The sequence below is a fragment of the Pteropus medius genome, unplaced genomic scaffold (genome assembly GCF_902729225.1).
Source record: "Pteropus medius unplaced genomic scaffold, Ma_sr-lr_union100, whole genome shotgun sequence".
Lineage (NCBI taxonomy): Eukaryota > Metazoa > Chordata > Mammalia > Chiroptera > Pteropodidae > Pteropus > Pteropus medius.
Genome location: NW_024354502.1, coordinates 22,401,234 through 22,414,395, shown reverse-complemented (window position 1 = coordinate 22,414,395; position 13,162 = coordinate 22,401,234). Strand labels below are relative to the sequence as shown.

The 13,162-nt window shown below is 38.9% G+C and overlaps 1 pseudogene; it reads left to right on the top strand.

Annotated features, from left to right (window-relative positions):
• Positions 1–12,702: 12,702 nt before the first annotated feature.
• LOC120595780 (uncharacterized) lies at positions 12,703–12,821 on the top strand (annotated as a pseudogene).
• Positions 12,822–13,162: the final 341 nt, after the last annotated feature.

Genomic DNA, 13,162 nt, shown 5'->3' with positions numbered 1-13,162 from the left:
AGTCAAGACACTAAGAGTTTGGGGTTTGACCCAAAGGAAATTGGTCCTCATTTTAAGGCTAAACAGGAGGGATAAAGGAGCCAAAGTTTTTTAGGGAGATTTTTGAAAAATCTTTCCTTTCGGATACATGCCCCTAAAGAATGAAAGCTTAAACAGTCATACTTTCTAATGGTAAGTTTTCTATCTTGCCAATGCAAAGTGTGGGTTTATTGCAGAGGTTCTTAACCCAGAGTTCATGGAAGCCTCGTGGGTTCATAGGCAGACTTGAGAGTCCATAAACTCTGTGAAAATGTAAGCAAAATTTCATGGCATATGCACATATGTGTTTGTTTGGTTTTTTTTTCTGGGAAGAGGAAGCTATAGCTTTCATCAAATTTTCAAAGATGTCTGTAATTCAAAAAAGGTTAATAAATGTTGGTTTATTTTCTTGCATATTTAAATATCTTAAAAATTTCGAAGTATCCAAATGAGCAGAGTTTTTAATTTCTCCTTTTACTAATAGTACATAATGTACAAAAATGTACATAATGTTTAAAATGCTCATAAGGTAAGCTAATTTTTAAATATTAACAAATGACCAGAATTTTTGTAATTTGGGAAGTCTCAATTATGACTAAATTCACTCACATATATACTCCGATTCAATCAGGTTTAACAAAACTAACCTAACTGATTATTTGGAATAAATAACATAAAAAGAGTAATTTGGTCGAAAAGTGAAAATATGTTGCATTGGCAGTAGAAAGTGATAAAAAAAACCTCAGCAGCTTGAAAATTTTTATTATATATAGTAGTAATAATAATAAAATTTAGTTATTAATTAATTATGCTCTAATTATAGTAAAGTGGCATGAATTATTTTATATTGTGACTTAACTTTGAGTAAAAACAGCAATTTTATTTTATAACAAACACTAAGTGAAATCAATTCTGATGCGAAAAATCCACTGGGTATTTTTAAGTTTTGTAACATTTAAAATGAATACCAAATAATCAGATCATCATTAGACTAATTCTAGCTACTTTAGTATTTGGAACAGTTGCTAAAATTTAAGAGCTCATATTTTAAGTTCACATATAATATGTTATTTCTTTTCTGCATATGATTTTTTAAAAGTGTTGTTTTAACTGGATCTTATCATTGCATTTGGCTTTTAAAGTAGATTATTTTGTATATGTTGAACTAACAACATTTTTTCAATGTGGTTTTCCCAGTGAATCATTCACTTGAGACTGGAATCAAAACACAAAACACAGAAACATAGCATGAATCTTCGATTAATAGGGTACCTGCCACTTGTGTTTGTTTTCTATTGCAAGAATTTATACGTTGTTTTTTCCCTTGAGTTAAACTTCAGATATTAGTCTATTTTGATTTATCTTTGCTCCTTGTACAGCAAACCTTCTTTGGGTACCTTCTTGAATTACCTATCTTCCCAGACAGTTCTTTAGCTTATTATATCTGAACCTGGCTTGTTTCCAAATTAACTTGGCTAGTCTCTTAATCTTTCCTATCCTCTCTCAAAGCCTTGATCAGCCCTCTTGATATTCACCAAACCAAACTTACTTTCCAGGCTTCACACTCCCCTGGCCCCCTACATGCTCTTGCTACACACACACATACACACACACACACACTGTATATTATTAACTTTTCTTTTTTTATATTATTTTTCAGATGCCTTTATTTTCTCCTCTTGTCTTTCTCTCTAACTTTGCCTCAAAATATTTTCTTCTTTTGTTCTGTCTTATAACATACTTAAATTTAAATATCGGTGAAACATGGACTCCTAAAAAATTACTTATTTGTTTTAAAGTTAAGATATTTTCTGTTCCTTAGCACCAAGTTTCTCTCTTACTATTCAAATAAGGTTAAGAATCAGGAAGGTTATAGTATATGAATTATATTCCAATAAAGCTGCTATTTAAAAAACAGAAAACAGCGAAGCAAAGAAAAAAAGAATAGAGTAATTTAAGTGAAACTGTTTTGAAAGAGGTAAACTGCAATATGAACCCTAGATATTTATTATTATAATTACTATTATATGCACTATTTAGCTTTACAAATTCTCGGAAGCCTTCCTATAAGCTAGTAATCTCCTCTGATAATTCACTGTTGTAGAACTATTTATCCAAATTCAAGTTACATAAAAGCTTCTAGCACAATGGCTGGTGTATGAATAGATATCTAATAAATGTTAAAAAACAAAATTTCAGGTAGAATTGATGGAGTTAAGTCAAGTCCATTAGTATAGGGTTTAAAGACTAGAAGAATTTAAACTTTGCCTAAAATAATCAGGAGCAAATTTAATGTTGTTTTAAAAATCTTATTCTTGATATTATAAATAATATATGCTGTTACACAAGTAACAGGGTTGGAAAACATCAGATTAAAATTTTATTTTTTAGGACTTTCTTAAAAGACTGTTATTAAATAGCAGTTGAAAATTAATTTTGTCGAATAATATAATGATTCCCAATCAGCTTTCTTCTCATCATGGGGAACTCACGGTCTGGTGACCGAAGAGTGTTTAATCCAGCATGGTTCTTCCTTCTGGAAAAGAGAGCAACTTTTTTATTTTCTGTTAAAATACTGAATGTGTAATTCAAGATATTTTAGTTGCTCAAGAAGTATTTTATTTTATTTTAGTTTTCTATATCAACCCCATCTCCCCCTCAGGTTCTCAGAACCAATGAAGGAAACAGTATTTATCAAGGTGAAGCTCAGGGCTGATGGGACGTTGGTTTGCTAGGCAGGACAGCTAGCATATTATCAATGTTATGATTTTCATTATGCTTCAAGAATAGTGATGTGTTTAGATCGAAAGAAACTTTAGAAATGTCCCTCGCTCATATAGTATTACTAACAAGAAGAGCACTCACTATATTCTAAAGCCTCAAGTTCCATTGTTAGAGACCTCTGATGTTAGAAAAGTTTTATGCTCAATCAAAATCCATCTCGTTGAATTGGCCCCAGTCCCGCCCTCTACTTTCCCTAAACTGTAAAGTTGGGGGAAGGGGAGAATTCTTCATATATAAACATATGAGATGTTTGAGTTGAACTTTGTAAAATGTTTAGAATCATTAAGGAATGGTGTCACCATACCATTAGGTCCTCAGAAAAATAAATTGCTTATTCTTTATTTAGATTGTAGACCAGGAAGTTTTCTTCTCTTGTCCGAATATGCCAGTGAATTTAGCAAATTTTCAGTCTTCCTGGGAGACCTGCCAACAATTACCAATGAATCAATGTTAGCACACCTTCTGGGAGGAGGGAGAAGGAATTAGAAGTTCATAGTTTCATTTCCTCTTTTGGTGCTATGGTGGGAAGGAGGATTAACTGGTTAGAGCTGAAGCCTCACTAGGTATGAATCCTTTAAATCCCTGGCCCAGATTAACTGAGCGATCCCAGCCTTGAACACACAGATTGTCAAGAGTACCTGTATCAGTGATTTGCTTAATAATTAATCTGTTTGCAACCTCCTCCACATTTAATGAGGAGGTTCCATTGTCCTCCTCTTTCAAGTCTTAACATGCTATATTCCTATCTTGATTAAGAAGGGCCTGACTTGCATGATAGTGTCTCAAGTTGCCAAAGGCCAGAGCTTCTTCATTTAAAAAAAGGGGGTGAGGGGGGCATGAGGTGGGATTTTTACAGATCAGGCAGCAGGACGCAGAGCCTACACCTGGCAGGTTCGGCTTTTCCTCATCTGTTTATTCATCCAATAAATAACTTCAAAAAAAGTAAGGAAAAAAAATGAGTCTCCGTGGTACCAAAACCTGAGATAATGTATATCAGCTTTGATCACATGCTCTGAGGGTTGGGAAAATGAATTATTATAAACCGGGTGTCATCCTCAGCTCTTCCCTGGAAACACTTTTCTTAAATGTTTCTTTTGATCATATTTTTTAAGGTGTAATTAAGGATTCCTTTTCCCTAGTCATGTTTTCTCTCTTGAGCTAAAACCTTATGGAAACAATCCAATGGAATTGCACAGCTATGGTTCCACTCACAGGAGCTCTTGGTAATGATTAAGGTTGCCTGGACAAAAGAATATGGAATAGGTGTTTGCCTTGTGGGTGTGTCAATGGAGGGATGTACTTTCTATCTTTCTAAACCTGAAGTCCTATGAGAAACCCTAAGGCATATCTGCAACTAAGAAATTCCTCTGACTGAATTTATATTTTTTCCAATACTTCTCATTCATCTGATAGCCACTAACAAATATTTGAGTATCAGCATGTGTTGATCTAGTATGAGACACAAATAAAGAAAAAGAAAAACATGAATAAAGACATAAATATGTTATTATCCAGGTATATGTTGGCTTTTATAGCAACATTTAGAAGATTCTCTTTCAGTGAGGAAGACTCACTGGAGGAGGTGAATGTGATTTAAATAATGAGAGAGCATTGAAATGACTTTCTCTAATAGAATTATGCTATCCCAGTAAATGATCAGATAGTAAAGGCAAATAGCAGTTTTCTTTAAAGCATAATCCATGACACAGAAGTCTTTTTAGACTGAGACAAGAAGGATTTTGCAGTCAAATACATCTGAAACTTCACAATGCACGTTACAGTTAATGTCTCTGAGAAGCGCAGTAGTAAAAAGACCTGAGAACAAAGTATAAGCCAGCATTTCTCATACTGCCTTGACCACAGGTCTCCTCTTCTTTGTTGGAGAGAGACCCATTGCCTTCCTGAAAGGTTCCATTAAAATTCTTAACCTAAAGACGGTAATTTCCCATAAGAATGGATGCTGTGAGTCAAAGAAATACATTTCAGCTTTTCTATGTTTCACATGACTATTACCATTAAAATGGTTAATGAAGATAGCTTTTAGAATGGGCAAACTGGGCCACAACCTGGAGTCTCTTGCTTACTGAAGCTTCCGCTTAGCACTCAAAAAATCTGCATAGGATCTTCACCTTAGAGCTAAATAGACTGGAGCCCTCGGGCAGAATATGTCTCTACATTCCTTGAAACAAATGTGAAGAAACAAATAAAAGAACTGCCATTATGAATTGTACTAAAGCCATGATCAAAAGTCTCTAGACTTTGAAACACTTAAGCGTGTCACTGGATTAAAAACAGATGAATGAACACTAACCAATAGGTTATTCATTTCTATATCTACTACATCTTTTAATTGTGGAAACGTAAATTTGTGGTTCTTTCTCAATTGTAGTGACAAAAATCTTTCTCTTATTTTCAGTCTGGTAGGTCTCTTTTGCTATATCTTGTTGTTGTACTTGGACTATAATCAGTTTTTGGCTTTGTCCAAACTCACTTTACAGAGTCACTTTTTTTAAGATCCTGAGGGTCATTAAAGATTAAGAGTTCATACAAGAAGCCTTGTCTTTTCCTAGGAATAAGGAGATGTATGTAAGCACTATATGAATATTGGACTCATTTTGTTGTGTTCTAATAAAGCCACACTCCTAGAGGCAGACATGACTGCCTCTGAAGAAAGTGAGTATCCCTCATATCAATAATCTAGAAGGGATAGTTCCTCAAACAGGTTAACAGGATCTTGGAAGGTGGGTCTTGAACCTGAGTGAGAACTCTTGACTCCCTGTGGAATCATATCTTTGTTGGATTTTAAAGTATGTAGACTGTTTGAGGATGCTCTCTGGTGATAGTGGAAAGATGGCTTCTCCAGGTTTTAGGCATGAGGGTGGTACCCTGTAGGAGATCCTAAAATGAAGTGATACACTTTCAGATTATCTAGGATTCATTTCCTGTCTGGCTATGCCCAAGTCTTCAGTAAAGGTTTATCACAATTCTTTAGCTTGGCTAAGATCTCAGTTGTGCACTAAGGACCTCAGGAGAGAGAATAGAGTCCATATTTAGGCCAAAGAGCTAAAGAAGAGACAGTACCCATTCAAGTTAACATAGTGATGTGCAGTCATAGCTATTAATAAGGATAATAACTATTAAGTATTGAGTGCTCACTCTATGCCAGCCATTTTACATATGCTATCTAATCTAATCTTCACACCAATTTTTAGAGGTAGGTTCTATTTAGTCCTATTTTGTGGATGAGGAAATCGAGACTCAGAGAGAGGTGGATTTCAATCCAGGTTTCACCTAACTTCAGAGGCTGAACATACTCTAGTCAAATTACTTCTCAGAACTTAAGTTTTCTACTTGAAAACATCTGTCTTCTAGGGTTGCTGTAGAGTTGCTGTAGGCCATTGAATAGAAGATAACAGGTATCCCCAAGATGGTGCTTAGCCTGTTTTCCTTCTGCTTTTCTGGTGATTTCTTCTTAATATCCATCAAGGCTTCCTTCTTCCTCTGATGACCTATAAATATTCTCTAAATTTTTTCTTTAACTAAACACTCTCCTTGAGTGATTTGCCAAACTCAGGGCTTTAGCTACTATTTCTATGCTGGTGACTTCTAAATCTTTACTTTCAGACTCAGATATGCAATCATCTGACATCTCCACTTAGATGTCTCACAGACACACTAAACTCAACATGTCCCAAACTGAACATATCTTTCTGTTCAATCCTGGCTTCTCTCTTAATAGTGGCATTGTTAAATGTCCATATACCTAAGCTAGAAGCTTGAGAATCTTCCTCCACTCCACATTCTCACTCATCCCTCACACTCAATTAATTATCAAGTTCTCTTAAGCTTCCTTTCTTACTATCTCTTTTATCAGTCCTCCCTGACTCCCTACCCTCCCTCAATATCATCACCGTAGCCTAAATTCAGACTAAAATTGCCTAAATTCAGACTCTCATCACTTCTATCAGTCATTGCTGCAATAGTTTCCTAACTGGTTTTCCTACAGTCCATCCATCCCTTCTATGTGTCCTCAACATACTGTCAAATGATCTTTCTAAAAGGCAAATTGTATCATTTATTTCCCACTTAAATCTTTCAAGAGCTTCCCACAGCTTTCAGGGTAAATTTCAAATTTAGCCTGCAAGGCCCTTCAAGATATCGCCTCTTTCTGCTTCTTTAGCTGTATTCCCCATTATTCCTTCAATTTTTACTTTTACCATTTGTTATTCGAACTTTTCTAAAGAAAGCTATTTGTAGCTGAGGGACTTCAGGCATGGCCTTTGGATGCCCACGCATGCGCTCTACCCTCCCCCTCCCCTCCTCACCCCCCACCCCGTGGCCGCCTTTCAACTCTTTCCTTAAAGCTCAGCTTAAGGGGTACTCTTCTTAAGAGCTTTTCCTTGATCTTGGCTCTAGTGTTTCTTCTTAATGCTCCCATGACAGCCATGTATTACCGAGCCCCAAAGTTTGTTCAGTACAACATCCTTATCACCTAACCCCTAGTGCCTAGCTCTTAACAGATGCAGAATGTTGGTTAAAGAATTCAGGAAGAGCGTTTTTAACTCTTGGTTATCTTTTGTGTAAACCTAAGAAGCTAAAGGAAAGGCAGGCTTTGCGTTAAGATGGCGTGTTGCAGGAGATACCTTAAACCTCATTTCTTTCTTCTCCATCCGGGCTTTTTTTCTCCATTTTACATATGGCCAGGTTCTACCATTCACCCTAGGAACAATAAGACACAACGGCTTTTAGACATACTTGATGAAACAAGCAATTAAGACCCAGAATATTCCATTTGGCAGCCTAAGATGAGATAGAGTGATTGGGACCTACCAAGCCAAAACATATCCTAACCTCTACAAATTGAATTTCATTGCTCTTTTGTAAACCTGAACCAGAGGCTGAGCTCTAAAGGGCTCTGTTTGGTTTTATTTTTACTGGAGAAATTGGATACTTTTATTAAAAATTACATTAATTGATCTCTCTACTTTCTCCATATTCAGACTTCTCTGAATGCTTTCTTTTTATAAATTTTAAGCTGTTTTCCACCTAGTCTTCTCTGAATGTAATAGATATTAAAGAGATTTAAAAGAAGAAAAGTAAAAGTAACTATTTAAACGTTAATTAATTAATTTTTTTTTAAAAAAGCCTCTTTGTAGAGGGAGAGAGTCTCTGAGTTGGAAAAAGATCATAGAAATCATATAGCTTACCCAACTTTATTTAGTAAATGTTGAAAGAAGGGAAAGAAGTTAGTGATATGTCCATAGCCACTTAACGAGTTGAGAGCAAGAGTTGTATAGTGGCCCCAAGACCCGCAAATTCCATTCTTGGAAACCTTTTTTTATTGAAGATTCTCTCTACTTGTGCCCATAACTAATATATTTCTGTTTATGCAAGCCAAGGTAGTTGGTAAGAATATATTTATTGTACATGATATATTTATATAACTTAAAAAAAAAACATACAAAGTTAACGCTAACAGAGCAGAAAGAAGTCACGCGGTACAGGGCTCAGACCTGTCTACGTTTTGCCCCTGGACAAATAAGAAAGGTTGTCAAGGGACTCCGAATTCGCGCTCACCACGATCCTCGGGCTGGACAGAGCCACTAACTGTTCTTCTCGAGCTTTGCTCCAAAGAACCAACTGAAGAGTAATGGGAAAACCAAGGCCACGTCTGCGGGGGCAGCAGAACTGTCCGCATCACCCGAGGCACGCCCCTCTCCCGTGCCTCTTACGAGATAACTTCCAGGAACGAGTCAGCAGCAAGAGTCTGCGGTTCCCCAGGGAAAGACCCGCCCGCGCGCCCTGGTCGGGAGTGGGGAGTTTCACAAACCTCAACTCCTGCTCCCGGGTTCTCACTGCCCCCTCGTGCCCTTGAGAATAGGCAGCTTTGCCCTGTCTTTGAATCTTCAGAGCCTGGTCGGAACCCGGGTCAGAGAGCAAAAGGACTGATGGTCTTGTTTTATAAAACCAATAAAGAACTCTCCTGTTTCACGGATGGCGAACGAGGACCTTCGACTTGACCAACAGAGGAAACCTTTTGCGTGTAGAGATCCATTTTCTTTCTTTATGAGGGTGTATTCGATATTTATGCAGCGCCCCTGCTATACCAGAAACTGTATTATATACTGCAGAAAAAAAAAGATGAAATTAGCCTCACATCCAGAGACAGTTTATTTCCGTACAAACTAAAAAACAGTTGGGTTATAAGGTGGCGAGTGCTCAAATAGATCTAAGTAGAGAGTGCTGGGGCCGGGACGCAGGCAAGAGGGGAGTGGAGCAGGCAGCGGGGAGAGGGGAAGAGGAGCGGAAGGAAGAGGGTTGGGGGAGATGAGATGAGAAGAGGAAGAGAGAGGAGGGATATGGGGACAGACAGGAGAGGGAGGGAGGAGAGGTGTAGCGGGAAACAGGGCGGGGTGAGGGAAAGACAGAGAAAATCGAGGACAGGCGGGGTGGGAGGAGGTCGACGGGGATAAGAAGGGCAGGGAGAGGCCTAGTATGGGTCCAGGAGACCCATTTGCCCTCTTCCGTTAGAAAACTCACTCACGGCCCCAAATACGCTCCCGAGAAGGCTCCCAGCCTCAGCAGGCGGCCTGAGAGCAGTGGCGCGCACAGCTCAAGCTCGCCAGCCCCCGCCGAGTCTGGGCCCGACGGCCTCCCGCGGAATGAGAGGCCGGCCTCCTCCACCGCCTTCCTCCTCGCGCGGATGCCCGAAGCCGGTGGCGCGACGCAGACGAGGCCCGGTGCGTCCGCGGAATGCTCGTGCCGGTGTCTCGGGCGCCGGGAACAGCCTGGCCGCGTAAAGGAAGCCGGTGCGGAGACGCCAGGCGTAGGCTCCAGGTCTGGGAGAAACGCTGGAACCCTGCAGACAAAGGGCGGGAGACAGGGCCCAGGGACTGGTTTTTCCCCAGTTAACGCGTATTTGAACTACTTCTGTGTTTACTCGCTGATAAACGCATTGAGGGATTCAAAATAGAACGCGACCGGCAATGCCCTCGACGAGGTTGCGGGAAGACCAAGGAGACAAGGAACGTGGATTGCTCGCGGCATCTCGGGCTCGCCGCCCACGCAAGAAGCGGGCTGTGGCGCGAGTGGCCCGGGGCCGCAGCAGCGCCCGTCATCTGGGCCCTCAGGGAGGGCGGGGGCCGTAGGAGCAGGAGAGGGAGCGCGGCGCTCCGCCGGGATAGGGTCGTGCAGCTGGTGGGAGCGCGGGGAGCGGCTACTGGCAGCAGGCACGGCGCCCTGGGCGAGGCGCGTGGTGAGCAGCGGCCTGGGGCGACCCGCCTGACGTCGGTGGGTGCAGCTCAGGCCACGCCTAGGTCATTGCATTCTGCATCCTCGCCCTACACGGAGCAGAGGCCTGTTGGAGTAATGGGGCGCAGACAAGCGTTTAGGGTCCCTGCTCCTTCTCCAGGTGGCAGCGGAGCCCAGGCCCAAGCCCGACTTGCTGGCCCGCGGGAGGAGGGCAGCGTACCGGAGGGCGACGGAGTCGGGTGAAGCCGCCCTTCTCGTTGCTCTCCACACTCTCCCTGAACGGTGGCCCTCAGGACCCGCAGGAGGCGCTGTGCGTAATCTGTAAACTCTGATCTGCAATTAAGAGAAATCCCTGAATCCATTGTATGTATGGCCAATTTAGATTCTTGAGTTCTGTGTAAATGGTGAGGTTCTGAAGGGATTAAATGGCGCTGTCTCAATCTACCTGTTCTCAGCCTCAGAGAGATTGTTCTCCTGGTAGAAACTGGCACTCTTGGACTTTGGTTTTAAAAAATGATTGATGCCATTTTGGAAATTATTCAGCAATGATTATAAATGCAACATGATTAAAATACATGGAATATGAAGAAACTTATTCTGTTAATGATTAGTCTAATATATAGAAGAATTAATTTCCAAACAAAGCTGCTATTTAAAAAAAAAACTGTCACATGTTTTACGGTAGTGTGTTTTGTAAATGATGCTGTTCTAGCTAACAAATAATTATTTCAGGAGCTCAGAATATTACATTTAAAATCTGCACAAATTTTTGGGAAAAGGAAGAGCTTATGGTTTAAACAGATGCTAGTTGTACCAGTCTAGACAGTCTTTCACAGCTTTGCTCAAATACAATGATTCAACTTGATATGCAAGTTTCTGATAATGTTTTCTACTTCTTTGAACAGGTCAACCCCAAAATACGTATAAAATAAGGCTGGTTAAATAATTTATAATTCTTTTTACTTGGTAAAGAATAGATTAGGCAGGTAGTAAAGTTACTTAGGAAGTTAATTATATAATAATCACATCAGCTCACCTTTGTGTAGCATTTCGTAATTTATAAAGTGCTTTAAGATACATCTATCTCATTTAATTTTCACAATAAACCTTCTGAAGTAGATAACTGTTTTGTTGGTTTTATAACCAGGAAACAGGCTCACAGTGGTGGCCTCAAGTTCGCATAGTTACTTCATGGCAGAGCTAGGACTCAAATCTCAAATATGAGTAAACATTTATGTTTTTACATGTGTGCCTTTTAAATGGTACATTTTAAACATTTTTCTAAAACTTGCTAATCAAAGTTTCTTTCAAATTACTCAGTCTAGATTATTGGATTATCTATAGCATGTAGGTGTGAATAATTGAAATGTAGCAAAAATTCAGATTCAGACAGTTGGGTTAACCAATACTTGAATACCCTCCACATTAAATAGGCATAATTCAGCAGTGCCCTTCCTGCTATTTTTATTATTATTTATTATTATTATTTATGTCTACAGCACCTGGTCTTCCTAGGTGGTCTCTTATCTAAGTACTAATCATGCCCGACTCTGCTTAGCTTCCGAGATCAGACATTGGGCTTGTTCAGCGTGGCATGATTGTAGACCATGGACCGTGGCTCCACTGGGGTGTGAACCCAGGACCTTCTGCGTGTAAAGCAGACATGCTAACACTATGAAACCACATCCCCCTTCCTGCTATTTTAATGTTTTGTTGGTTTTATATATTAGAGTATTATTTTTGTTTATTATTTGGAATACATCTTCCATGAGGGCATAGAATGTTTATCCATCTTGTAAATAGATATGTGTATCCTCGGTATCTTACCTATGCTTGGAATTTAGTAGGTATAATAAATTCGTGATAAATGAATGATGCTTATACCCTCTTCCACTTCATCTTTTTAGAAATTCTACCCATCCTTCAAACCGCGACTCAAATGTTACATTCTCTGTGAAATTCTTCTCTGATCTCTCCCACCTTTAAATTCTCATGGTGCTTTGTGTGTCTCTCATTTAGAGCATTCATCTATTTCAATTGCTTTCTATTTGTGTACGTATTTTTATCTTGCCCCCTAGACTGTAGGCTTCTTGTGGGTAAAGACACCTTATCTAGCATAATGCCTTGTACTGTATATTCCATTAATGTTAACTAAGTGAATAAAACCAAAACTGTCTACATGTACTATCCAATATGAATTTATATAACTTGATTGTAAGTGTTATGGTAAAATTTCTAAGTGACTATAAATTTGCCCTAGCAAAATAAGTAACAGTGTGAATATTGGTAATTTTTATTAGGGGTGGTCTATAATTTTTATTAGGGGTGGTCTATAATTTTTTACTTCAAGATATAAAACCAGCATTTAACACAATATTTGCTGCAACTTTTAACATTAACCATGTATCTACAGCAAAAGTTATAGGGATTTTCAGTATAATTTTTTATGACTAATAGAATTCATTTACCTACTCACATAATACTAGACTATAGACTATAAATAAAAAGATGTATGCTATAACAATACCATTGCATATGTTTTTCAGAGATGGAGGACTGATTTGTATTTGGTATTTTTATAGTAGTTTTTTTTAAACTCTAGAAATAAATTAGCAGTATAGTGACAAGGTTTTTAAAAAATGAGTTGTTGTCTGTGGCCATGCTACCCTGAACAAGCCTGATCCTGTCTGATCTTGGAAGCTAAGCAGGGTCGGGCTTGGTTAGTACTTGGATAGGAGACTACCTAGGAAGACCAGGTGCTGCAGGAGTAAAAAATAAAAAAATAAGGGATTGTAAGCTGACAAGGTCCTTGCAATCTGGGTCGCCTCACCTAAAAAAAAATTAATACAATAAAAAAAATGAGTCGAAAGCACTCCTACAACACAGTTTAAGGCAAAAAGAGCTTTTTGGTTTTGTTTGAGAAATGATCTGGTCTCAAGAAGAAGATATGATTTGGTCTCAGTGGAAAATTGTTGCTTTTCACACCAGTAATTTTACATATACATGAGTTCCAGAAGTATAACCAGGGATATATATAGTTATTGACTGAAATATCCTTTTGAATAAGCACCAAAAGCAGCTCTTCCTGGTCATATTCTATAGTAAGTTT